The 25,316-nt window shown below is 36.1% G+C and overlaps 1 protein-coding gene across 2 annotated transcripts in view; it reads right to left on the reverse strand.

Annotated features, from left to right (window-relative positions):
- mn1.S (meningioma (disrupted in balanced translocation) 1 S homeolog) overlaps positions 1-25,316 on the reverse strand; it is a 48,202-nt gene that overhangs the window by 2,269 nt on the left and 20,617 nt on the right. Inside the window, exon 2 of one of the 2 annotated variants that reach the window (XR_001934215.2) lies at positions 5,879-5,973. The exons of the other annotated variant lie outside the window; for it this stretch is intronic. The gene's annotated coding sequence lies outside the window, so the exon portion shown is untranslated. The remainder of the gene's footprint in view (positions 1-5,878; positions 5,974-25,316) is intronic. 2 annotated transcript variants of the gene reach the window in all.

A 25,316-nucleotide genomic window follows, 5' to 3' on the forward strand; every position in this document is an offset into this window, starting at 1 on the left:
GAACAGTTACAGTTATATACATTTATACACCTATACAATTATATACGTACATAAATAAATATAACTGTAGATCTTTTCCCTGAAGTCATCCAAACACCTTAAAAACCTAAAAACTTAAACCTGCCATCACAACATCACCCGGCAGTGAATTTAACAACCTCACTTTCTACCCTAATCAAGAACACTACCATAGCAGAGCACACACCAGAACTCTTGAATTTCAGCATCCATATTCCCTAAATACCTCAAAAATTAAGGGTTAAAAACTGAATTTGCAGGCCCGGATTTGTCGAGAGGCCACCAAGGCCCAGGCCTAGGGCGGCAGTATTTTAGGGGGCAGCGTGCTGCCCAACCACACTCACATTGGTTCAGAAACACTGAGGATGCGCAGGAGATACAATTGTATTTTACATTTCACGTGCACCAATCCACATTGCTCTAGTCCCGATGATGAAAATTTGAGCGAATAAAATGGAGGTGATGGGAGCGATAAATGACAGTGGCCCTAGGGGCCGCCATGTAAATCCAGCCCTGAAAATTTGTGTTTATTAACTTAGCCAGTTCTTAACATTGTAAACAAAACAGTTTTTTCAAAATATATGTTCAAAGCCTGTGCAAGACTATATATTATCAGTACATCCCACTGTCTTTTTTTATCTTTCCCCCTTGAAAAGCAATGATGGTGCCACCACTGGATTAGAACACCATTAGTCAATTGTGAGACAATAAAAACAAACAATATCTGCACCGGATATATCAAACATGAACACAGTGTTTAATTTGTAACTATAATCATTATTAAAATACTGTAACATGATCACATTGCAGCCTGTAAAAAAACTTTATAACACATATGCCATTCCTTCCCTGCCTCCAGACCAGTGCAGATTGCCTTTCCGATGCAATTTAACTTATGACTTACACAACGCCAACCAGCATCTGCAAATTCCTTCATCAGAGAAACCCATGGCGTTGCTAATTTAGCGTTTTTCACTTAACTGAGATTCCAAGGAAGAAAATCGTGTTTCCTCTAAGCAAAAGAGAGTCCCTGCTCAGGGCTGCTAAAGAGTTAATGCATGTGTAGGTTTCAAACATTTGTTATCATACAGGCAGCAGTGATAAATTCATTTTACCGCATCTTTTAAATATGCATGGCATGTAATGTAGCATGGAGCTGCAAAGGGGAAGGAAAGCCTGAGATAACAGGTTTACAGTGAGAGATAGTGTAAGTACTTCTGCTTTTCTGCTCCAGTGAACCCAGTGAAATAACAATTCCGAGGGAACCTTGGAAAGTGTATTTCAGCCATATTTTGTTTAACAAGATGAACTTATGCGATTAGAGAAAAGCATAAAAATGGCAAAGAGCATTCCTCGGGAGGAATAAAAAATATATATATATTTAGCTTAAAGAATATGTAAGGACATGGTTTCAACTTAAGAATTGCAGCATAACTATGCACTTCACCTACAGATATAAATATGATTTAAAGAGCCATAAATTATATTCTCTTGATATTCTCATCCATGAAAAACAATCAGCAATGCATCTGTGTTTTGCAACAAACGCTGGTCACACAAAAAAATAATTTGCTCTGATGTTTTGTATAATTGTGAATTGTCCAGCCTTTATTCCTTGGACACGTTCAGGAAGGGCCCTGCCTTTCTACATCTTACTTGTAACATCTCCTGTTGCTTCTTCATCAAGGAAAGACTGTCAAGGTGAAGGTTAGTAAAAGGAGCTGAAGGTTGCTATAAGCAATAATAGAAAGGATAGGAATCCAAGTTCATGAAGTAGCAGGAGACACAAAGAGGAGCACATTTCAGTGAGTTAAAGTGACAGGTCTTGAAGGCAGAATCAGTAAATGAAGAGACATTCAGAGCTGCTAGTGCTTGTATAATGATACTGAGGGTTTTAAAGCAGGATGGGAATGGGAAGAAAAACAGAATGATTTCTGGCTTGGTCTTGAATCACATAAGACTGAGGTGAGCCTGTGAATAAGTCTGTGAAAGGTGTTAGATTGGGTGGTACAGGTGGTATCTTAATACAAGCAATGAGATTAAGTACAGTACTTGGTTTAGTATAATGACCAATGCCAGCATTTAAGTAAGCTTATGATTGCTGCATTAGTCATTACATTTTTTTAAAAAAAATACATTTTTAATGTGGCATAGATATTGTCAGCTATTTAATTTCATTTAGCATAAACTATAGAATCTTGCAAGTAGATAATTCTTGATCTTGCCATATCAATGTTATGATTGTAAGGTAAGGATCAGTATAATATAGGACAGAATACATATTTATCTCATCCAGACCTCAGCTTTTTAGTGCACACACGTGGCTTGCCAATGGCAGTGCTCAAAACAGATGTTATGGGGGGTCAATATGGTCCCACTGACAATGTCAGGAGGACACAGTAAGAACTTTCATTGAATCTCATTGATGTGGTTTGGGGGGGCTTATTGGGGCAGTGATATGTGGTTACATTAAGATAATGACAGAGAGGCTCTGTTTTCTTTTAATATAACCAAATCTAGTCCAAGGAGAAGATACAGTAGCTGTTGTTCAAGGAAGAAGAATATAAGCGCGTTGCTGCTTTAAATCTTCATCCTCATAATTTACTTATAATGTTCTCTCAAGTTACGCAGCACTTTGCATTAATATATATCAAACAGGGGCCTTGCAAAAATGTAATTAACAAGGGGTACAAAATAAGAATATGAATGGCAAGTCATAAATCACAAATTTAAGCAAATGTAAGCATGCAGAGGGGCGAATGGGTGAATGTTGAGGTGTATCGAGTCCTGCAGGATGAATGTAATGGTTAGCTCTGTGGCTGAGGTTGTTGATCAGGGATATTAAATCTGCTGTTGCTTGAGGGAAAGCTTATATATACATGTCTTTAAGACAAAGTTACCATCAATTTAATAATAAATAAATATCTAATTAAGCTCCTTCATGACTGGGGTATACACTTAAACCTAATTTCCATGTCTTGGTGTAAAGCAGATCTTTGTTCAGTGGACTTGAAAGGTTAAAAACTGGCTTAAAGACCAAGATATTTAGCTATGCAAATATGATATGCTGTTCCGCTGAAGTCTCAAAAACATGAGCAAAAAGTAGATTCTAAATCCAAATGTTTTTTAAAATACATTACATTTGTAGCCTTTCTATAGAACAATTTCCAGTGAATTTAGGTCATGTAGATAGAGTCAAAGCTCTTGATTCTATTGAGTCTAATATTATACCAGGATGCAGAAAGCAAAAAAAAAAAAAGACACATTTTTGTTAGTCTTTGTGTACTGTTTTTGTCACAAAAAATCAGAATCAAAGGAGAGGTCTGTGAAGAAGTGCAGCTTTGTAAAGGTCTGGTAAAGAATCGACTCCATTCTTTCTGCATGCTCTTAAGATTAAAATGACAAACAGGAGGTGAGGATCCTTAGAAAGGCTATTGGCCTGAGGGCTCGTCCCTTACACTTTGACAAAGGCTCTGACAAACCGTCAGCTACCGCTCCTTGGCTGCCGGGACTCTCTCACAGCATGAGCTCAGAGTGTAGCGGCCATTCCCTAATAAGCAGTCAACCATGAACTGCTCTGTTTGCGAGTGATCTTGTTAAGGTAACATTAGTTCATTTGGATCAAATATCTCCAGTGGTACATCTGAAGCAGCCTCAGACTCTGATGAAAATTAGTCATATGAGTCCAACAACTCAACCTTCCTTTCTGTTAGCATATGTACATTTGAAGCCATTTCCAACTTTCCCGAGGCTGAAAAGAAAACTGCGTCCAGAATATTTTCACCCATATCTGTTGCCTTAGGAGAGGTGTGTGTTTGTGTGTTTGTTTTTTTCCTTGACAAATCTACAAGCTGACAGTATGACATATTGGTCTGGGCAGATAACTCTCTGTCTACATACATCAGAAAATCAGATTCTGCAATTTTTCTCGAGGAATTGATTTTTACCGTCTTCTTTTAAGTAAAGTTGGTTCATAGAAGGAGAAAAAGAATTGCCCGTTTGTAAAAACCCATAACTACATGGTATCAATTGTAGCTATAGCTTTATCAATTAAATAAAATTACACCAAGTAATACATATAATTTTCACATAGAGCCGCACTCCATTTATCAAGTGAATCAAGGTATATTTATTTGCATAAATCTTTTATATATATTTTTAAATATATATATATCTATATATATATCTATATATATCTATATATATATATATATATATATATATATATATATATATATATATATATATATATATATATATATTTAGAGGTATGTGATCCATTATCCGGACGCCTCGTTTCCAGAAAGCTCTGAATTATGGAAAGGCCATCTTCTATAGGCTCCATATTATCCAAATTTTTTACATTTTTTTTATTTTTCTTTGTAATAATAAAGCAGCGTCTTGTACTTGATCCAAACTAAGATATAATTCATTCTTATTAGAAGCAATACCAGTCTATTGGATTTGTATAATGTTTACATTATTTTCTAGTAGATTAGGGGAGATTAATGCAGATTCAGGGAGATTAGTCGGCAGACGACAAATCTCCTCTTCTTCGCAGCGACTAATCTCCCATGTAAATCACCTGGGGGCAGGCACACGGAGCGTTTCATTTTCCAAAATCGCCCAAAGTTTCCTAGTGAGGCAATTACGGGCGACTTCGGAAAACAAAGCACTCCATGTGCCTGCCCCCAGGCGATTTTCATTTTAGCCGGCGGAAGGCAGATCGGGAGATTAGTCGCTGCGAAGAAGAGGAGATTGGTCACCTGGCGACCCACCTCCCTGAATTTGCCCATGTGGCCAGACTAAGGTATCAAGATCCAAACTGTGGAAAGATCCATTATTTAAATTGCAATAGGCTGGCACAAAAACTGGACTTCACTCCAAAAATGCCGGGTTAACAGGTCCCATGTGTGTGTGTGTGTGTGTATATATAGTCCGTTCTTGGAGCGCACACCATAAGGTAAATAACAACCTGGGTGCCAGCCTAAGTATAAGCGATAAAATCCATCCAAAAGTGACGGCACTCACAGGAAAAGAAATTACAATAGTTCAATAAAGTGAAACCAAAAGGTTTATTGCGATCGCAATAAACCTTTTGGTTTCACTTTATTGAAATACAGACATTATTATTATTTCACACACACACACACACACATGGATGGATTTTATATATATATATATATATATATATATATATATATATATATATATATATATATATATATATATATATATATAAATAAGTCCCATCAATGCTTTTAAACCCTGTGAATAAACACATCACCATAGTGTCTACAATTACAATAGTTGTTCTATAATTGCATTCAAGTTGCATTCAATCACATCCATATAAACTGAGTATGTCCAAAATGTTGAGTTGTTTCTGAGTGTATATTTTGGGAAAACACTTTGCTGTTATCTACAAATTAACCACTGTCATCCAGCAAAAGGTACATTTAAATCCCATTTAGTATCCCTTTAAGATTAAAATGGAAAAAAAAATCTTATTAAAAATTATATTTTAGAAGGTCTTTCTTTGCCATGTTAAAAATATATATTCTTAATACAAATCTCCAGATAGATACACACATACTTTACATATAATATGTGTAAAATGTGCTATGGTTTCTAGATCCTGCTATATCTGTACATATGAAACAAGCATGAAAACACAGAAGTGGTTTGAATGTCAGCCTATAAAACAATTTTAGTGTCTGAAAAACAAGATCCCAACATTCACAAGAAGGACTTGGTTTATACTGTGTGTTTATAATTCACAGTCACATGAATAGAAGAACAAATACAATTTTCTCTATTGGCAACAGTATTCATATTTGTTTTATCCTATTTATTTTACCTTGAAATATCTCTCATTCCTCTTTAGGCATCCTTGTAATTTGCATTTCCAGAAGTAGCAACTCCAGCTATACAGAACCTAGCATATGTTCTTCCCTAAAATTAAAAGGAGTTCAATCAATTTTACCAGTTGCCAAAACAGGAGAAATATCAGCGTTCTAACACCAGAAGCTACAGAGGCACACCACAAATGAGAAGCAGCTGCAGTTATTACTTGATTTTAAACGTCTGTATTGTTATTTAGAAAAAGGAGGAGAACCCTATCTCTTTATCTCTCTATCCCACTCTTTCTCTCTTGTATGTCTATATACTTAAAACTAATCATCCAAAGGTAACCTAAAATGATTTAACCTCTTACTACTATCTGAAGATGTGGCCATAGTCTAAAACAGTTGTTGAAGGACTTTGCCAGTCCAACCTTCCATAAAGACCCCCCATAGCTAATAAAAATATTACAGATATAGGAAAACGTTGGTGGATCAGTCTTTCAGTCATAATTCTAAGAATAACTAAGACCCAATACCATTTTACCCTAAATGTCATCTTAATCAATGTATTATAAGAAGCAATACAAACTAACCATAGTATGATCATGGCATGGTCCAATATATAAACTAGAACCCGCAGAAAAAGAATGGTGTACAATCTGGGAAAATGTAAAATCAAGGAAATGCATTATGTATTATAGATTGGTAAAACCACCAAAAATGGTGTAAAATTAGAGAAAACATAAGATCAGGGGATGTAAAATTGAGGGTTCCTTGTAAAAACTGAATTTTTATACAATATTTGAAGTAACAGGACAATAATATATCCAAAGTATGAGTATGCTTGATCTCCACTTTTTTCATATGCTATCAGGAATAGAGTAAGATTTCACACAGCATGTCTTGTACCTTCTGTCAGATATAAAGTAATTTCAGAACATTCCTAAAGAAATCTTGGTTTTTGGGTCCTCAAGGAAATTACCTGCCACGTAAAGACATTATTTTTGTGCTAATCTGGAGAACATAGGAGCCTACGTAGGAGAAGCATCACACTAAGGCACATGAACATTTGCAGGTGGTTCTGGCATCCCACGTTACAACCCACGCTAGTCTCATCAGAGGACTTCATTTGACACACATTATTTTGCATTTCTAATGGATCCAGGCTCTTGTGGGTAATGATCTGTACCAAGTGCAAGAGACTTTCACAGATCAGCTGCAAAACAGCTTTGTGCCTAAATCTCAAATATCTCAAAAAGAGCAGCACAAGGCCAAAGAGAAGCAGTGGCAGAGCAGACATAGCATAATTATAACACAAAAAAGTCAAGTATTATTGCTCCATTACTAGATAAATATTAACAAAGGCTTTGCTGGTATGGGTACAACTCTTCCGTGAATTACTTGGCACAGTGAAAGTCATCTCAGTAAAACTTTCCAGGCAATGCAAATTGTACAGTGTAATAGTTCTATGCAAAAGTCTCCCAGGAAAGAATTTCCAAAGCAACATTACCTATAATCTCTTGTATTATTATTATGTGTTTTTTTTAATATAGTGCCAACTGCAGCTGGAATCAAACTCAGGACTCCAGCAAGAGTTTTAGGGCCTTATTTATCAAAATCAGAATTTTCCTGACTATTAAAAAAAAAAAGTCTGATGAAAATAGAATCCCCTATTGGACCTTATTTATTATTAAAAAAGCACGATTTAATCGAATCGGGACAAACATGAAAAAATCAAGCGAAAATCCATATTGTATGATTTTTTGGGCCTTTTTCCCAAAAATTTCTGAATTTCTGAATTTTTCAGAGTTTTGCCCAAAAACTCCAAAATAGTCAGATTCTGGGCTAATTTCAGCGCAGAGCACATAGCATAGGGAGCTCTTCCATTGACTTATAAACAACTTTGGCAGGTCTGAGATAAAGCATTTTCAGATTCTGAATTTTTTCCATCCTCAGGCTATAATAAATCTGGAAAAATTTGATTTTTTTTCCCCCACTAAAAATTCGAATTTTATAGTGAAAAAAACTCTATTTTGAGTTTTTGACATTTGGACTTTCATAAATAGCCCACTTAATGCACATGCAAATCTACATTTGGATACATTACCTAAAGGCATTTTATTTTATTTACAGCTGTAAGCTATATAGCACAATGAATATTTCCTCTAGGCAGGCGCTCTAATTGATCTTTATATTCGGGGGGGGAGGGTTTAATTTATGTTTGAATTATGTTTTTACTAGGTGAGTGTGCTTGTACTATGCGAGTGTGCTTGTGTGTGCAAGGAAGAACACATTTATAAACTGCGAGCAAATGTAAAGCTCCTTTTATGACACTATGGTGTGAAATTTTAACAGAAACCAAAATCATTCCATCTGTAGTAATTAATAAATATCCAAACGACTCCCATGGAGTTTATCTAATTTTCCGCTGAGCGTTCTCATGAACAGTTGGTGATGTACAATGTCACTGACACATGCAGAGTTTTTTTTTCTGAGTATGTATTCATGCATAGTATTTGTATAACAATGATCCATAAGGTGAGTTCTGGAGGTCTGCTGCACACATACAATATGCCTTCCACTTGTTTTCCCTCCAGACGTACATCAATATGGATGTGCTTCCAGAACACCAACTAGCAGTATTCCATCTGTTTATCTGTGGGAGAACCCTGCACCACCCTGATGCTGGCAAGCACGCTCTATGCATTATACAGCAACACCATCCTGTAAGCTTCTAAGATCACTCCCTGTGCCAATATTTAACATGATCCACAAGAAAGCATTACCGAAGGAAATCTTCTTAGAAACAACTATTTTAGCTTAGAGCAGTTTCCTACAGCAGTGCACTTGTGAATTAAAAGACTTATAACACACAAGATCCATAAATAACCTGTAACATAATTCTTTGTATGTTACTTAGTGATGTCATGAACTGAAGTCAGTGGGTAGTGATGTAACATGTGCCAAATGACCCACTCAAACTTGTATATTATACGAAACAATTTAGTCTCTACTAAATGGGGATGTCAGCTCCAAGATTTATATAACTTGTGCCTTTCAGTGGTCATGAACTCCTCACTTATATACAGTAAACTGTACAGTAGGGGTACATTATTACTTATGTAGAAACAAGAAAACATCTCATTGGTTGCTATAGGTTGCTGCCCCTGAGCATATTATGCCTGAACTCAGTGACCTGTGTCTCATTTTGCCTGTCTCTGCACATGGCAATAAGGTGAAGATAGAGCAGGCTTTATATAGGCCTGCATATTTGTAGTATTTATAGATACAAATAGAAACTGATTTCATAACATACAGGCGTTATTTATCAAAATCAGAATTTTTTCTGATTTTGTAAATATAAAAAGTCTGACCAAAGTAAAATCCACAATTTGACCGTATTTATTATTTAAGAAGCTTGATTTAATCGGTTTGGGTAAAAACCCAATACAATCAAGTAAAAATTCATGCAATATGTTTTTTCTGAGTTTTTTTCCCCGAATCGCTAATTTTTTGGGGGATTTTTCCTGAAAATCCCAAATGTTTCAGATTTTTGCCCGAAAAGACTGAAAGGTCAGATTTTTGAGTTAATTCCAGACCACAGACACTTTAAAATAGGATAGAGACCTCTGCCATTGACTTATAAACAACCTTGGCAGGTCTGAGATGGTGGCTCTTCGGATTCTGGCTTGTTGTCGAATTGGGCTTTAATAAATCTTCATAAATTTAAGTTTTGCCCCAAAAAGCCCAAACAGAGTTTAGTAAATAACTCACAAAATGTAGTTTTTCTTTTTCCCCAACACATTTAACTCATATCATTCTAACTTATTTCAGATCACACCCACAAACATGATCTAAAAACCCATATATTATAGCCTGAAAAGCCATATTTTATACTTCAGTGTTGAATGATTTTCATAAAAGTTGACTTCTAATATACTAATATTTTACAACAAAGGGAACCTTATTCCCTATATATAACATTCAAACCAAATGCATGCTAAAAATACAGAGGCATTTATTGTTTTATTTCATTTTTATAAGTAATTGTGTAGTTTTTTTTATAGTTTTGTTCCTGAGCCAATTGGTTATCCATGCGAGGAAAAGCTTTTTTTTAGAATGTATTACTTGCTAAATCCAAACAAATATACAGTCATTGTTAATGGCTATCTGCAGTGCACCGTTTCACTGGATTCTATGGAAAAAATGATTTCATATTCATCATCAGAGCAACCAGCGTGGCAGCTCCCCTTGCATGATAAGAAATGCAGAGTGCAGAAGAAGCTATGCCCAAACATTCATAATAAAGTGATGAGTGAATAAATCCTACTAATGTAGATTACGTTTAAATATCTCATTTGAATTCTCCCAGCACAAACTAATTACGCTGCTATGCACAGCTATATTGCACATGGAGGCTAATAAATTGCTAGTTACAAGTTGTTGTTTTTTTCTTCTCCTTAGCTGCTGGGATTCATGAATGGCCAGGAAGAAATGCTAGAGGGGGCATCTTGAAATCAGTTTCAGCAAAATGACCTACATAGACAATGCCGTGTGCATATTTAGGTTGTGGAAAGGTTCTGGATTCTAAAATAAGGGATGTGGGGCTCCATTTGTGACTTAGTGTAGTATGTGCTATTCATGTGACTAAGCCTCAATTCTGTCCCAGAGCCAGTGGGTTAACTTTAGCTCTGCTATTTCTTCCTTTCTTTCCTTAGAAATAGTCCTGTGGAAACAGTTACAATGAAATGTTTTCTTCTTAACATGAAACAAGGGGCCCATGAGCAGGAAAGCAACCTTGTAAAATATAAACAGACATTACTTTTGAATACTTTATGGATTATTCATCCAATTTAAGACATTCGCAACTGTCCTCGCGCGGGGAAGAATGCTTCGAGTATCACATAGTATCTATTCTTGGGAGATGATCTGTTTTGCTATTCCGATCGTAACAGCTCGGAGGTCACAGCCATTTGGTTTTATCACATTCATTTTTATTACTTTTGAATATTAATAACAGCTTGAAAGAACCATAATGTGAGATGATATTTGTTGTTAAAGGGGAAATGGCTTCTAGCTTGTAAAACCAACTGGAAAAATGATGCAGTAGATGGGAAAAAAGAATATTTAAGTTGTATTCTATCCAGACAGTGCAAGTGATATATAACTGAGCTCCACCACTGGGGAAGCAGCTGGAGAGGAAACAGTTAAGCTGCTCCACACGTTTCAGATTTCTCACACTGGGTTCCTAGCTGCCTCTAACCTGCTACCCCTCCTTCTGTCTGACCCCTGACATTTCCACTCTGCTTCTCACTAGCAGACAAGAGAAAGAGGAAGAAAAGTCTATGGAACAAAACAATCTTTCCCAAACTAGTCTGAACAGATCATTTTATAACATTTGCTACGTTTGGGACAGAGAAGCACCTTTAAGGCTTGTGGTTACAGGAAGGACCAGATGGGTTAAGAAAACCAAATAATGGTTCAGAAAGTCACACTGTTGATCCAAACAACAAAGCCATGTGGCTGATAACACAATTTAGTTAGCTAAAGACTGGAGATTAGCCAATGACATTTTAATAAATCAATTAGATACCCGTCCTTTTATTTATCTAGCAGCATGCAGGCACTGCAGTAATATTAACATACTTTTCTTAAAATATGGGACTAGGGCTATAGATACTTTTTGCCTATTTTTGTGTAACAGGAAGACAAAGTATTATTAATTCTGGATACATTTTTTAAAAAAAATAAATAAATTGGACTAAAGAAAAAGTAAAAAAATAAAATAATACATTGTTTGTCATGGGCCTTCCTAAGGAGTAAGAAAAGAGCATGACAATCTCTAAGATTTTGTTGAAAAAAATTCTAATATTGTATATATAAAAAAAAATATTTTACAAACTTTCTGGACAAACTGACTACTAGACAATCCTCTGCCATCTGTCAATGTCATTTCGCAGATACTTTTGAGGGCACTAACAAACAGTCTACTAGTAGGGTTGCCACCTGGACGATATTTTACCGGCCTGGCTGGTAAAAATGATGGTTGATCCCAATGTTATTAATAGGGAAAAAAGATAAATATATATGAAGGTTGGTATTTTTTCCAGAAAAGGTGGCAACCCTAAGCATCGAACAGGCGGCAACTAGGGTTGCCACCTGGCCGGTATTTTACTGGCATGGCCGGTAAAAATGAAGGTTGATCCCAATGTTATTAATAGGGAAGAAAGATAAATATATAGGAAGGCCGGTATTTTTTTCCCAAAAAGATGGCAACCCTATCTATGAGCGACTAAGTACCCAATAACACCCTTCTATTGTCATGCACTCTTCAGTAAAAGCACTTAAAGGAGAAACAAACCCTTAATTAAAAAAACCCTACCCTACATGAACCCCCCTCCCCCCGGCCTAGCTGCCCCCCGAGTCAAATGCCCCACGCAGATTCTGTCCAGCGGAGTTCACGGGCACCATCTTCAGAAGATTCGGTAATCTTTAGAGACTGGCGCTTCACAATTTTCATGAGTTTCAGCGCATGCGCAGTTGTTGCGAAACAGAAGATTACCAAAGAGAATAAGATGGCACGTGGAGAACTTTGCGGGACAGAATCTGCACAGAGGAGTGAGTAAAGAGTTAGGGCTATTTGCCGGGGGGGGCAGCTAGGCTGGGGGGGAGGAGGGAGTGGTAGGGTTTTTTTTATTAAGGGTTTGTTTCTCCTTTAAAGCAAGAAAACACCCAACCATGCTAATACAATACTAATAACAACACTGTAATAATTTGTAACGGCAAATAAAACTATGCAAAAGCAAAAACCTGATCATAGTGTCCTATGGAATTAGACATCTCAGACCAGTCTTTTTTGGGGGGCTAGTCTTTGATAACATATTCTGACAACTCAGACCACCCCTATTTCTTTCTGCAACCCTTGTTTGTTAATATATATATATATATATGTCTCATAACTTATAGCCCTTATACTAATAAAGGACAGATTCATGATTACATTGTGGTTAACCCATTGCTGACAGTGAATGCACATCTACACTGTTCTTCATGGCTACATTTGCTGTCCTGTCGTTTGCTTTGAAATGTTATCTCTATATGTATGTGGAACAAAGGAATTAAGGGATGGATCACATGCAGTACAAGAGTGCAAGTACAAATTAAATACAAAGAGTTCTCTGATAGAACACGGGGTTAGGAAATAGGTTTCATTGTGACAACAGTAAAGGTTGGGCAACCGAGTTATGAAAATATACCAATAGAAATCATTGCTTGGTTCTACCAATATATTGTTTTTTTGGAAGAAAAAAAGGTTAAGGATTAAAAAGGGATATGAGATATACAGTAATTGGCAGCCAACTTGCTGATGCTGAATGCTTTGGCTTGCATAGCAGACATTTGGCAAAGGTTCATGAACTCGTGACTTGTTCCAATATCAAGAATAACTTCACTTTAAATTACATTTTATCATGCTCTTTATCAAAAGAGCTCTAGAAAAAAGGGAAGTAATAAATATAAGAACTTAGGAAAAGAGACACCAACCTGATTATAACAGCCTGTGTAATCTTAGTATGATACTAACTTATTATGGTACACATTATAGTTACTCTTGAATTGAACCTAAGTTGGAAGTGCAGTGATTAAACCTAACTCTCCATTTCTTAAAGCTACCACCACTGGTAAAATACCACATTCGATCCATAATAGTTCTAGAGAGTTGACCGATTCTGATTGTATGTGTAGATGCGAATATATATATTTATGTACCTGCCTGTATAAGCAATGCTTCACATTTTACTATACAGGTATGGGATCCGTTATCCAGAAACCCATTATCCAGAAAGTTCCGTATTACCAAATAGACGTCTCCCACAGACTCCATTTTATCCAAGTAATCCAAATTTTAAAAATGTTTTGCTTTTTCTCTGTAATAATACAACAGTTCCTTGTACTTGATCCAAACTAAAATATAATTCATCCTTATTGGAGGCAAAACCAGACTATTGGGTTTATTTAATATTTTCTTAGATTTTTCTAATAGACCTAAGGTAGGAAGATACAAATTACAGAAAGTTCACTTATCCAGAAAACCCCAGGTCCCGAGCATTCTGGATAACAGGTCCCATACCTGTATATTAGTACAGAAATCAAAGAATGAAAATTGTAACAAATTCAGTAGAACCATAATCAGCCATTCTGCCTCAAAATATAAAAAAAAATATTGTACTGTTCTCAAGTCACTTAAAGCTCAGAATAAGATTCAGAAAAGTCACTTTATGTTGGATAGTATATTGTTGTGACAAATCAATAATTACCAATTTAGTCTATAAATAGTCAGTACTATGGAATGAATTTATGGTCTTTCCTTAAATCTTGATTAGTTCATATGTTACAGTTTATTTTTATACTGATTTTGTTTTCTAGTGTCATTATCACAACTTTAAGGTGAAAACAACTATAACAGTTGAATGAGATTATTTATGTGTTAATAGGGTTTATGAGCTGCATGAAATTTCACCAAAATATTCGCTGACCTTTCTAAAAACATTTGTCCTGTGGCTCCAAACCTTTAGGCAAGGGCCAGGTGGATGTCTCTGAAAATGCCTGGGAGCATTCTCCTGTCCATGCAGCCAGATGAAGGAACATCAGCTGGGAAACTGGCTACTGAACACTGCAGGCTGCATTCTCCAATCAACTCCACTTTCATAAGGGAGGAACATGGAGCAGGCAGTGCCCATTGCTGGCTTAGAGCCAGCACTGACAGTACCGTGATGCTTTGCAATATCTTTCCACAGCATCAGCAGATAGCCTAGAAAACCTACTTGCAAGTCTCCAAGTATCTTAGTTTTGCCTTTGTACATTGCATTCTACAATCCATGAGCAAGAAGCACTGATCATGGTAAAGGTTCCTCGGCTATTTTTGTAAAAAATGTGGTCATACTACTGACGTAATCATTTGGGAGGCAAAAGTTCTCTTGAATTAGGCACATAGGTTGGCTTTTATAGAAAACAGCATACCGATTAATAAATTCATTCTCACGATGATTGCACTTTATAAACACGCTGTTCTTAATCTTTCAAGGTTAATGAGCCATATGTTATAATATGCTGTTATAAAGACTTAAAAAAAAAACTCACTTCATTTGTTATGGCAAAATTGCCGTTCTGGTTTAGGATCTATTAATGTTAAATTACATGGATTAATATTGCTAACGTGGAGGCTTATTTGTTGAAAGGTGATATTTTAGTGGTTTTAAAGGTTTAAGAATTCCTTTGTCCTAGCAAAAAAAATCTCAAAAGTCAGAATAAATGTTAAAGCCGTCCAATAGGATCAGCGTTGCTCACATTGACTTCTATAGCACCTCTGCCTTAGAGGTTTTGCTGATTTTTACACTTTAAAAATTCTCAAAATCTAGAGCTTTTTAGAAATATAGGAAAACCACAAATTCATACGAAAAAAACGCTATTTGATGGCCCCTTCAAATGGGCCCCTCAATATGCAATGAAATCGTGTAAATTAAAAGTACTTTAGGCAATAATTTTTTTAAAAAAAATGTAAATATTTTATCCTAACCTGCTAATAATAGGTTTAATCAGTATCTCCAGAAAGTGAAACAAAAACTTTACAAAGCCACAAAGCAAGCCAGTGCAATGATCATTTCTTACACTTACAGAATATATTGTTTTTTGCTTAAAACATTCAGATTTACTGTTACAACAATCTTTTTAGACTTTTGAAGACTGTTAGATTAATAACATGTAGCACAATACAGGTATGGGACCTGCTATCCAGAATGCTCGGAACCTGGGGTTTCCCAGATGACGAATCTTTCTTTAATTTTAATCTTTATACTGTAAGTTTTGCTTTCCAATAAGGATTAATTACATCTTAGTTTGGAGCAATAAAAGGTACTGGTTTATTATTAAAGAGAAAAAAATTGGATTCTTTTCATGACATGGAGTATATGGAAGATGACCTTTACTAATTCAGTGCTTTCTTAATAACGTTTCCCATATAACATATTCCATACCTGTGTATAAAACATACAAAATGCCGGTGCTGATTTTCTCACCCTTTAAATTGTACCTCTTTACTTTCCTGGCACTGCAATTGTCTAACTAAAGTTACTTCAGGTAAACTTGAAACTTATGAGGATCAATTACAATCACTGGGCACTGGAACACATGGATATGTGCAAAAAAACACCTGCCAAAATGTTTTTGTATTTTGCACTGAACCCTTACATGACTCTGATAGTGATAGGCAAGTGCATACAGCAAAATGTGTTATACATATCGAAAATTAGCAAAGGTTGCCTTAATTTCCCACAATCCTGTCAATTTTAAATATAGGGTAAAGTCAAAATTAAAAAAAAAATATTTGTTGATGTAAAAGGAACTAATGAGTTCTGCATTGCATCAAATAAAGTCAAATCACAAATCAACTGAACATTGATGTAAGTGCAATTTATTTGCTAGCAATGTTTTCCCTTGCATCTGACAAGCACAGGCTTGTGTACTAGCATCACCTGATTAATAAACAATGTTGACTTTGTTATGAAAGAACTTGTATACTGTATGTATATATATATATATATATATATATATATATATATATATATATCTTCTATTGCACAGTGCTGTGGAATATTTTGGCCCTTTATAAACACTTTATAAACACTTGGTAGTAGCAATATACTTGTCCTATGCTATACACATAGCACTGGTGCAAATTCAGGAATGAATTTGCCACTACTGCACACATAGGGATTAAAGACAGGCATATTAAAAATCATGTTGAGAACTGTAAGTTTAAAGGGATACTGTCATCGGAAAACATGTTTTTTTCAAAACGCACCAGTTAATAGTACTACTCCAGCAGACTTTTGCCCTGAAATCCATTTTTCAAAAGAACAAACAGATTTTTTTATATTCAATTTTGAAATCTGACATGGGGCTAGACATTTTGTCAATTTCCCAGCTGCCCCTGGTCATGTGACTTGGGCCTGTACTTTAGGAGAGAAATGCTTTCTGGCAGGCTGCTGTTTTTCCTTCTCAATGTAACTGAAGAGTCTCAGTGGGACATGGGTTTTTACTATCGAGTGCTGTTCTTAGATCTACCAGGCAGCTGTTATCTTGTGTTAGGGAGCTGTTATCTGGTTACCTTCCTATTGTTCTTTTGTTTGGCTGCTGGGGGGGGTGCTATCACTCCAATTTGCAGTACAGCAGTAAAGAGTGATTGAAGTTTATCAGAGCACAAGTCACATGATTGGGGCAGCTGGGAAATTGACAGTATGTCTAGCCCCATGTCAGATTTCAAAATTGAATGTAAAAAAATCTGTTTGCTCTTTTGAGAAATGGATTTCAGTGCAGAATTCTGCTGGAGCAGCACTATTAACGGATTCATTTTGAAAAAAAATTTTTTCCCATGACAGTATCCCTTTAAAAAAAAACAAATAAAAATTGAAGAAAGAAAATCACTTGTTATATGTACTTCTGGCCAACCATGTATACAGCACAGATAAAACCAAAATCAGCATGCATGCATGTTCGGTACAAGATTTATAGATTAATAAGGCATTATTTGAAAATGTGTCCTAATTAAATACATAGATTTATTTTATGTTTTTATTATTATTTCTCATTTTACTAACTCTCCATCCCTCACCCTGGAGTTAGCCTGGAGTTTAATTGGCGATAATGAGATCTATAGGAAAGAGCCCATCCAGTCATTGCTGCAATTGTCTTACAGCCTTACAGAGAATTTATAGCTTCATTATATAGAAAGTTTATCTGGAAGACAAAATCTGATTGCATCCCATCTCATTCTTCTACAATTGCTTTGACGCCTGGGATCAAGTATAAAATAAAAACTGTTCCCCATGTGCACTGTTTAATAATACAACAAAAACACACACATATATGATATATTGTTACTTTCTGATTTTGCAGAGTGTATCTCCATTAGAGGCCCTATATATTGGGCTTTCATATCTCCCAACATTATGGAAAAAGAAAGAGGGACAAAAAGAGTTGCCCGCATAGCGCGGTGAAAATATTTGGGCCACGCCCATTTTGTGGCCACACCCCCTAATTACCATTTTAATTTTACAAAATTTGGCAGGTTATGAAAGTTTGAACACATTTCTGTGTTTTTTTCCAGTTATTACAGTTTTGATAATGAAGGTGAGTTGCCGTTTAAGTTGTGAATTTAGTTCTCCCACGAGACATTTTGAATTGTTACAATTACTTATTTGTATCTCAAAATTGTTACAAAAGTTTCTTAGTGCACCTGGTGACTGTTCTGGGCTTTATGCCAAAAGCCAATTAAGTTAGAAACATTGTATCTTTTTCTGGCTGTTCAGTGCAGGAGATGAAAGAGAAAGTCGGGACATTTCAGAAACAAGCTGGGACTGCGGATTGACCTGTCAAAAGCAGGACTGTCCCGCTCAAAAGGGACAGTTGGGAGGTATGGGCTTCTGATAGACAGAGGTTTCTAAGACAAATAAATGCTTAAAATAACATCCTTACGTTATGCTACTATAATGTACTATTACGTCAGTACAGTATTAGCATCTCCATACTAAAGCCTATTACATAAATTGGGGACAGGACACACCAGTTTTGGGAAGATAGTAGTACAGTTCCATTCACTGTTATGCACTGTATCCTTACTTAGCCTTAGGATCACTGTATGCAGTATTGCAAATAAAAAAAGATCTATATCTTTGGATACCATATAAATGTCACTTTAGTTTTTCATTTAATCTGAGAACGTAGATTGAGTAGATGTGCAGAGAGAAATCTATTTACTGAATGTCTGCATGAATAATATGATAAATGGGAATTAGCACACAACCCAGATAAAACTGTTATTTTTTTTTTAGCCAGAACCGTCACATGACTTGATGAATGCGTCAAACATTATTTTATGTGCGTCAGCATTCTCATGAACACTTTCATTCATCCATATTTTTAAAAAGTGTATATTCTGAGCCACAAGTCCATCCGCCGCCAATATCAATAACGGGCAGCAAGCTCTAAAGAGGAAGAAATGACTGAGCCAGCATTATTCCCTGCCAATTGGTCATTAATAAAGCATATTTACTGTCCCTGAGAGAGTATTAGTAAACATCATTCACTTAACAGCAAACTGCCTACTAAAATGATTCTGTTGCTGCTATACCCTGGGAGAATATGATCCTCCTGAGACCAGAGGCAATGTCATGTCAGGTATAAGTCATGGCCCCATAATGCTTTGCTATATTTCTTCCAAAGACTATTTCTTGGAGTAGGTGGGCTCCCACCTCTACACAGGGATGTGTTCAAAAGTCTGGGAGACATAAGACCTGGGAAGCATGACTGTTTTTTGGACTTTGTGAGACAGACTATTACTAAACAGTCTAACAGTCTAAACAGGCTAAACATTGGTATATTAGATAATTGTCCATGCAGTTACCAACCCCTTGGATGTTGCTCCCAGTGGCCTAAAAACAGGTTCTTGTTTTTGAATTCCAGGCTTGAAGGCAAGTTTTAGTTGCATAAAAATCAAGTGTACTGTAGCCTGCTAGTCCACATAGAGGCTACCAAATAGACAATCACAGCACCCCCAGGGATTTTTTTTCCATGCTTGTGTTGCTCCCCAACCCTTTTTACATTTGATTGTAGCTCACAGGTATAAAAGGTTGGGGACCCCTGGGCTAGACAGTTTCCCTATGTGCTCATACAAAAAGTCCAGCCTCAAGGAGCAGACAACTGTATGCTGGAGACTTTAAACACAAAAAAATGGCATATCCCTTTTATATAATGAAAATAAATGAATGCTACCCATACAACTGACACAAATACTATTCCAACAACAAGATATTCATTTAAAACAGATCGAGATGCCGATATATCTTTGCCTTCCTAGCTATGGAAAACGATTGCGGTAGCTGTATTAAGGTGTGAAAAGTGTACACAATGTATTTAATGTAGGAAAATTTAAATGCTAATTTCAAATATTTTAGTGCATTCAACTCAGGATGACCCCTTATTTCTCATTCTGTCACAAACGTATGTAAGCCGTTCCAAGATGTGTTAGTTGTGGTATTATTATAAATGGCTGGACCCAGATAGTTCCATGCCTATTAATTATATGTGCATGTTCGCTGCCTACTCCCTTTCAGCAGTAAAACATGACACCAGTCAGGATGCAGGGTATTTATGAAAGAGTTGAATTATGCACAGTGTTCTGTGCGGTGATTCTTAAAGTGTCATTGTTCAGTTGAAGCTACGGACACTTTATTCTCACTGAAGCATGCACAACCTACTGCAAAAGGACATAGATGCAATTTTTCACCAAAGATTTTTTAATAAGAAATGTCAGGGTCGGAGGGCGCAAATGTTTGCACAGACAGAGGCTTTCTACAAGTGAGCTTATAATTATATACAGGTATGGGACTTGTTATCCAGAATGCTTGGGACCTGGGGTTTTCTGGATAATGGATCTTTCTGTAATTTGGATCTGCATACCTTAACTTGATTTTTCATAAACAATACAGAATTTTCAATTGATTCTATTTAGAAAGTGTCTTATTTTTGTGAGATGAAGCTTATATTAAATTGGAATTTGTGTGGTAGTTCCCCTTTAAGTCTACTATAAAATCACGTAAACATTAAATAAACTCAAAAGTCTGGTTTTGCTTCCATTAAAGGATTAATTATATTTTAGTACCTTACAAGGTAATGTTTTACAGAAAAAAAAAAAGAAATTGTTTTTAGGAATTTATATTATCTGGATAAAATGGAGTCTATGGGAGATGGGCTTTTCTAAATTTCTGGATAATTAGTTTACGGATAAAGGATTACATACCTGTACTTACAGTATATTGTATATGGAAGAAGCTGGTCTAGTTTTAGAAAGGCTTAGTAAATGTAATATACCCAAAAATCATTGTTTTTATATTGTTCTATTTTTATTTGTTCCTGCAATGTGGGGCTGCCCCCCTTCCTATATAAGTGCTAAAAAGGCTGCATCCTGGCTGAAGGCCAGTTAAGGTATAACTAACTGTATAACAATTTGCTGTCTTGGTTTTCCCTAAAACCATAGGAATCTGTTTTTATCTGTATTTTCATTAGTCTGTGTCCATTTTATGAGCTAAAGTGGTTCCTGATAGCAGTAGGGGATCTGAATTTAAGATGTATAAGGGCCATATGGTAGAGCAATGATCCCCAACCAGTGGCTTGTGAGCAACGTTTTGCTCTCCGACCCCTTGGATGTTGCTCCCAGTGGCCTCAAAGCAGGAGCTTATTTTTGAATTCTTGGCTTGGAGGCAAATTTTGGTTATTTTATAACCATGTGCACTGCCAAATACAACCTCCTGTAGGCTCCCAGTCCACATAGGGGTTACCAAATGGCCAATCACAGTACTTATTTGGCACCCGAAGAACTGCTTGTGTTGCTCCCCAACTCTTTTTGCATTCCAATATGGCTCATGGGTACAAAAGGTTGAGGACCCCTGGTATAGAGTAATACTGACATAGTTTAATGAAATCCTGCAGTGCAGCAAATACAAAAATTTAGAAAATTTTGAGAATTCTATTTAGGAATGCATTTGGCTGCCCAATGACTAACATGTATACCTATGGCTTACACCCCTAGATAATTCCTTGTAAGGACTCAAGATCCCTTTAGCACACGAAATGAGAACAGATATAAGAAAATATCAATGTTTAATTCCAAGAATATTCAGGAAAGCAAATACATATTCACCCCAAATCTCACCGTAACTGACAGTAAAGGCTGTTGTAGCTAGAAGAGTAAATGACCATTCATTCCCTAACTGGCCTTTAGGTTGAGCCCCCTTTCCTACTGTCCCAATTCCCCCCAGGTGACAGCCCCACAGTTTAGGGACCACTGGGCTAGAGATAAAGCAAAATGAAAATAATTATAAAATCAATTACACTAGACAAAAATGCAAGAAAATTACAAAATAAAGCAAACATATCAAGCTAGCAGCCCCCACCTGATCTTAGAATAAATCTCAGAATCTGGGCTTAGGGTGTTGGAAGCTGTAGTTCAACAACATCTGAAGAATAGCAGGTTGCATATGCTTATCTTAGAGCATTTAGTAATACAGAATACAGACTACTGAATGCATGACCTGTGAAATCACCAGTGAATTAGGATTATATGTGCAGCATCAACATACTTTAAGTATAATTGTAATGATCAACACACCATGAAGCAGAACAAAATAATTTAAATACAATTTAGCACAAAAAAAGTCTGGTTTGCTCAGTCTGTGCTAAAACAGTTTTAAATGTATGAAAAGAAGTAACTGGTTCATTTATAAAAAATATGGAGTTTAACAACACTCCCTATTCATTACTAGGCCTCCATAGTGATCACGATCACAAGTTCCCTAATATTTTGTGCAAGGATGCATACAATAATCACTTACTTCTTTTGAATGATTCATGTGTATTTGGGTCAAACAAACCTAGAACATTAGGCCTTGAAATATGCACATCTGTTAGAAACGATATTTCCTCCTTTATTATTATGCTTTAAATATATATATGTATCATCAACATATTCTGCAGCTTTATAAAAATGATACAGTTTTTTTCAGTCGTTTTCTGGAATATTTTTTGGAAAGTAATGGAGTACATACAAACTCCTATGAAGATAGTGCCCTGGCTGGAATTGAACCTAGGACCCCACAGCTGCTCAGCAGCCATGCTAACAAGTGAACCATTATGCTACCCATTTTAAAAACAAAATGGCACACATGCAATCCACAAATACTCTTCAAAGAGAAGCACCACTTAAAACAACCCCCAATGGGCCACACTGCTATTGATATTAGCTGTCATATAAAACCTGAAGCGAGAATGGAACTGTTTCACACTTGAGATGGTACACCTGGAGTCAGAGGTAAAATTTAAGAAGCTGGTAACCATTTTAAATTAGTCAAGACATGTAACTATGAACTTTAGCTCACTACGGTTCTAGGATATCATCTGCAATGTTAACTATTGTGTCAACTTTGAAGCAAAACTCAGCAATCATTATGACAAAACAACTGTAACCAAGGGTGACAAAACATCAAAAAATGCTTTGCCTTAATTGGAACCTAATTGAAACCAAGAAAATGAAATCATCAGAAGCTGTGATGCTATTTTGTATAAGCTCCTTTAGAATGTTATAGCTTTAGGTTAATGGCACACAGAGCTAAAGTACACCTACAGAGAATCACCCAAAACCACCCTTACTGCTTTCCATTCACTTAAATAAGGAATTCCTTAAAGAAACAGCACCGGTGCATTTTGGCACTAAAATGCTGTGTGCCATCAGCCGTCACAGTGTTAACTGCTGATATATATATAACTGTAATGTGTATGTCCTGGCCCTTTACTGTTTATAGTGCTCCACTGTCTTTAACACTCCCTTCTCCATCTTTAGGCCTCATTCTCTCCCCTACACAACAACCTTCTTAAAATGCAGCAGAATTGTGATGGATTTTTTACAATCCAACAAATATTCAGCTTCTTATAAATCAACAGCCATAGTTATAGAGCTTGGTTTAGTCACATGCTTTTTTTTCTTTATTTTGGAGCAGGTAGGGAGAAATGAAAAAATAAAGACCCGCACTGAAAGCTTATATTTTATTATGAGCTTTCATGTCGGAACAACTGCCTTTAATGTACCCAGTACACTCTCACAGAGATTATGATTACAGATTCATAAATAAAAGGGCAAATAAATTCCCAGAAAGATTTAATTAGGAGCTGCATTTGTAATGTGCTCAAACCTGAATATCACATTGCTGGCACCAGCCTATACCAAGCATATGACTTATACTGACAGTTTAATGCATACCATAGATTTCAAATTGTCTGTTCAGAGCTCCAGGAAAATCCAAAGCCCCTGCCAAATCCAGCTGCCTATATATTAAATAGCCTTTTTATAGTCACTGCAATCCCCTTGTCATTGAACTGATGTTCCTGTGAGTAACCTTCTTACTGACCTTCTTCCTTAGTGTTACTAACCCGTGCCAAGTGCCTAAAACTACTTTTCAATAACACATGGACAGAATAGGGATAATCTTCAATGAACTTCAAGACACAACGTTATGACTAGTTTATGACTAGGCCAGACTTTGGTTCCCTGCAACACAGGAAAACAAATGGGTTTAATTATCAAAAATCTAATTTATGAAGATTCTTTCTACTTCGAATAAATGCACAATTTAAAAAAACTCAAATGTCTGTTTATTTATTAAAAAATCTAAATATACTGTAAAAACTTCGACTCACTACAATTGTGAAAAAAATTGTAAACATTGGAATTTGTACAAGAACAAAAAAAAAACATAAGAAATCTCACATTAAAATAAATAGCTTGAATATTGCCTAAGACAATCCCACTGACTTGTACATGAACTCGCAAGCTTTAAGATGCTAACATTTTAGGGGTTCCTCATGAGGAAACTTCGGGCGACTTCGCCGCGTGTGCTTTAGCGTAAGTGGCTTTTCATCATAGACAAGAGAAGTCACGAGAAGGCAGTTCGGGGAGATTGTCGCCCAGAAGAAGAGGCGATTAGTCGCCAGGTGACTGAATCTCCCCGAATCTGCCCGTGTGTCACAAGCCTAATAAATACCAAAAAAAAAAGTTATTTTCCCCTCTGAAAAAACTGTATTTACCCCTTTAAAATTCTGACCAGAAAAATTCAGAGCATAATAAATAACCCTTTAACATTCAAGTTTTTCGATTTTTTTTTTGTGCTTAATAGTGATGTGCAAATATCATGTACAAGTATAGGATCTGTTCTCCAGAAACCCGTTATCCTTGAAGTTCTGAATTACGGGAAGGGCATCTCTCCAAGACTCAGTTGAAATTAAATAATTCCAAATTTTAAAACATATTTCCTTTTTCTCTGTAATAACAAAACAATACATTGTACTTAATCCCAACTAGAATATAATTAACCCCTATTGGTGGAAAATCAGTCTTATTGGGTTTATTTAATATTTAAATTATTTTTAGCAGACTAAAGGTATGAAGTTCCAAATTATGAAAAAGACCCCTTATCTGGAAAACCCCAGAAACCCCTGAGCATCCTGGATAACAGGTCACATACTTGTATATGTTTTTCCCTGAAGTAGTTCAATGTCAGGTGAATTGCAGCCCCATAGGTACACGTGTACAATGTTTGTCAGCACATGTTTTTCCCTTTTGTAGTAACTTGTATGGCAGCTTTATTGTCAACATACAGTATTTCTCTTTCTCTGAGCATGCTCTTCTGCAACCTGCTCTCCCCTTATCCCTCCGTCTCCCTAAACAAGAACATATTTTAAAATGTATATTCAGCACAAATGTTTTACAAGCACACAACGACAGAAACAGGGGAGCCAACCTTATTGCCATAGATGTATAATGCAGAAATGAAAGACGGCACACCTTTT

This window comes from Xenopus laevis, chromosome 1S (genome assembly GCF_017654675.1).
Source record: "Xenopus laevis strain J_2021 chromosome 1S, Xenopus_laevis_v10.1, whole genome shotgun sequence".
Classification (NCBI taxonomy): Eukaryota; Metazoa; Chordata; class Amphibia; order Anura; family Pipidae; genus Xenopus; species Xenopus laevis.